Source organism: Dermacentor andersoni, chromosome 1 (genome assembly GCF_023375885.2).
Source record: "Dermacentor andersoni chromosome 1, qqDerAnde1_hic_scaffold, whole genome shotgun sequence".
Classification (NCBI taxonomy): Eukaryota; Metazoa; Arthropoda; class Arachnida; order Ixodida; family Ixodidae; genus Dermacentor; species Dermacentor andersoni.
In genome coordinates, this window is record NC_092814.1 from 62,017,973 (window position 1) to 62,021,572 (window position 3,600).

Consider the following 3,600-nt stretch of genomic DNA (forward strand, 5'->3'; position numbering starts at 1 on the left):
AGTCTTGGAGTGAACACTGGCTGATGACTCTTAATCCCAACAAAATGTAAACATATATCTTTTACCCGCCGCCGTAACCCTTTCCTGTCCTTTTATACAATAGTAAACGTTCCCATAGAATCAGTAGAACCATTTAAGTATTCGGGCGTCACACTTTCTCATGATCTCATTTGGGGTACACATATTTCCAACATACTTTCATCAGCTAACAGAACTTTTGGCTTCATGAGACACTTGCGTGACGTCCTGCAGAACGTAAAACTCCTAGCTTTCAAATCCCTTATCAGAACGAAAGTTGAATACGCATCACCCATCCGGAATCCATATCAAGTCTGTCTTGTTAACGTGCACGAGTTCTTTCAAGACCACATCGTCAGATACATTCATTCTTCCCACTCATATGACGTAGCGTATCATCCTTAAGAGCAAGATCTGATCTACAGCCCCTTGCACGTCGCCGTGCTATAGCCAGCCTTTGCCTCTTTCACAAATTATTTTACAGTTCCCTAATTCACGAGCGATATATCACACCACTCGCACGCATATCACTACGAACTGGGCACCAACTACAAGTCTTACGGCCACGCTCCCATACAACTTTTTCTTCGTCTTTTTTTTTCCCGCACAGCATCAGACTGGAACGCCCTTCCACACCACGTCACTAAAATCACTTGCCCGACATCGTTCTTCGAGAATGTGTCTTTGTTGGCTGAAAAATAACCTGCTTTTCTTCACGCGTCATTCTTTATTTTTATGCACTTGAGAAAATGTACCTTTCTTGTACAGCTTTTCTGAATACCTGTTTTTCTGTTGCATTATCAACTGTACCCACCCCTTATGTAATGCTCCTAGCAAAGGGGTCTTTCAAGGAAATAAAACTGAACTGAACTGAACATGAGCCTCAAAACATCCCTATCAAATCCTGTTGTCCGGCCTCAGCACATCCTCAGGACGTCCTCAGAATACCATTCGAGGATCTTTTAGTACGTATTGAGGGCATTTTAAAGACCTAGGCATTCGCTGCGCCCAGTAAAAATCCGTGATTTTATTACCTAAAGTAAGCTGTTTTCTATCCACTAAGTGAGAAATTCATGCTTAAAACTACAGCATGCACTTCCTGCTTGACAGAGCATAGTTTTGAGCCCTGTTGCAGAGGGCCACACGAAATGAAAAGGTAAACCCATAGTGACGCACGCAAAACCATTTTATTAATTTTGCCTAATAACGACGCCTGTCACACTGACAAAAAAGGTTGAAAGAAGCGTGACAAAGCCAGGGGAATTCTCCGCTTGAAATGTCTGTCCAAAAACACTGAAGCTCGAGAGTCCAAATAGAGTCACTGAAATAAATAATAAACAGCACATTGTCAAAAACAACTTACATCCAAATACAGAGAAATGACAAACGAAAGAATTTACACTGTATACATGGCAGCACTGAAGCACAAAATTATTGCATGAAGCACCAAAGCAATTGACAACTGGTTATCGAATGTAGCTCTTTATGGCAAAATCAAGCCAGTCATGTTTTTTTTTCATAACGAATAGTTTTGACCATCTTAGCCGCGACATGATTTAGAAAAACATTAAGTGTAACTGCATCTAGCTTAGAGACCGACACAGCGTGATATTTGCCGCCGGCCAGTGCGAAAACGTCGGATTGCTTGGACATTCGCAACAATGCTCTTGTTCGTAAAAACAGCGCAGAGAGATTGAGAGTGATGTTACATTGGCGTTGAACCATGAATAAGCGATGGTCAGAAACGCTGTAATCATCACGTTGAAACTGTCCACTTTAGCGACCCGACATAAAATGCCACAACACTGTGGAGAACAGCACTGGTCCCCCGCAGGGGCGTCTGCGTCAGCAGGCGTTTGGTGTGTTGCGACACCACGTACCCGAGCATACGAGGGTTGGACCCTCCCGCGTGTAGCCGTGCACGGCTTAACCGTGTCCGGGGAAAGGGGGATCCGGGGGGTTGAGCCGATGCCGGGTGTTCGGACCGTTAAGGCCCCTCGGCGGAGGCAACACACCTCTTTGGCCTATGCTTCACGTAGACGGCACCCCCGGACTGACCCACCCGGGGGAAATCGGCAGTTGCCTTTTCCTGTCTCTCTCTCCCTACAACCTTCGTCTTTTCCTTACTTTCCACCTTTCCTGTCTCCTTCTCATTTCTTTATTACTTCCAACCTTCCTGGCAGCAAGGGTTAACCTTGTGTGAGTAGCCAACCTTGGTTTTGTCATATTGGGTTATAGTGGCAACGTACAGCTGTTTTTCAGGCCCTGCAGCGTCCCCTTGTTGGACTCCATGGTGGGTGGCTAGCGTTGCTGCCGAAAACTACACGTCCACACATGGCTACTTCCTTCCCTCCACTACCTGATCGCCCTCAGAAAAGAGGGCGCACCGATGAAGTCTTCCAGTTTTTTGGCCGCCAAAAAGAATCCTTCCCGCGTTTCCATGTCATCCATTCTGCAAAACCAGATAAACCAGTAAGAACTATCTCACCCTTCCTTGTTTCGAAGTCATTGACTGAAGTCTTTGGTCCTGGATATTAGGCGTCGAGGATGGCAAGCGGTGATCTCCTCTTGGAGCTCCGCAATCAAAAACAATATGAAAAATTGTCAACACTAGTGTCATTTGGGGAAACCCAAATAATTATAACCCCGCACCGCACGATGAACACCACCCGTGGTGCTGTCTCTGACGATGACTTGATGGAGCTCACTGAGGCTGAACTCTTGGAGGGCTTCAGTGACCAGAATGTTATCAATGTTAAACGAATTAAGATGAGGCGAGATGGAAAAGAGATAAAGACGAAACACTTGATACTCACTTTCGGCTCAAGTGTCCTTCCCGAGTCCATCGAGGCCGGTTATATCAAACTTCGTGTTCGGCCATACGTTCCCAATCCTCTCAGATGCTTTAAGTGCCAACGTTTCGGCCACAGTTCACAGAACTGTCGAGGCCGGCTGACTTGTGCCAAGTGCAGTGACAATGAACATTCCTCCGAAACGTGCCGGAACACTCCACATTGTGTCAACTGTGATGGCGAGCATGCCGCATACTCGCGGTCCTGCCCGTCCTGGAAAAGAGAAAAGGAGATTGTGACAATCAAAGTCAAAGAAAACATATCTTTCAAAGAGGCACGTAGGCGGGTGTCATACCTATCTAAGAGCAGCTTTGCGGATATGGCGCGTAAGGGGGCAGCGTCACAACGGCCTCCGGCGGCTGTCCGACCCACAGGCAGTGAGTCGGCAGTTACGCCATCTGCCCCCGCGGCGGTTGCAGCTAGCGCTGCTCCGTCAACACAGCAGAGGGGACCATCGACCCCGAAGGTGGGCGCAGCCGAGGCTGCCCCAACCTCCCCGGCCCCTTGCAACGCTGGCAACAGCCGGCGCAGCCAAATCCCGCAGGGTGCCCCATCGGCCTCCGGGCTGGTGGGCGCAGGGGTCTTGCCCTAAATGGCGGGACTCTCTCTTGTAACTTCTCGCTCGCAAGAGCACGTGTCCGGCACCTCACAAGAGGCAATGGACACTAGACCTGTCCTCAAGGCGCACCAAACGCCTAAGGAGCGGCGAGGCTCCCTCGAACGCTCAAGA

The 3,600-nt window shown here is 48.4% G+C and overlaps 1 long non-coding RNA gene across 1 annotated transcript; it reads right to left on the minus strand.

Moving 5' to 3' along the window:
- Nucleotides 1-1,186: 1,186 nt before the first annotated feature.
- Nucleotides 1,187-3,123, minus strand: LOC129388193 (uncharacterized). The gene is made up of 2 exons (XR_008615225.1): nucleotides 2,835-3,123; nucleotides 1,187-1,339 (listed from the first exon to the last, which is right to left on the minus strand). It is a non-coding gene; the product is annotated as an uncharacterized lncRNA (long non-coding RNA).
- Nucleotides 3,124-3,600: the final 477 nt, after the last annotated feature.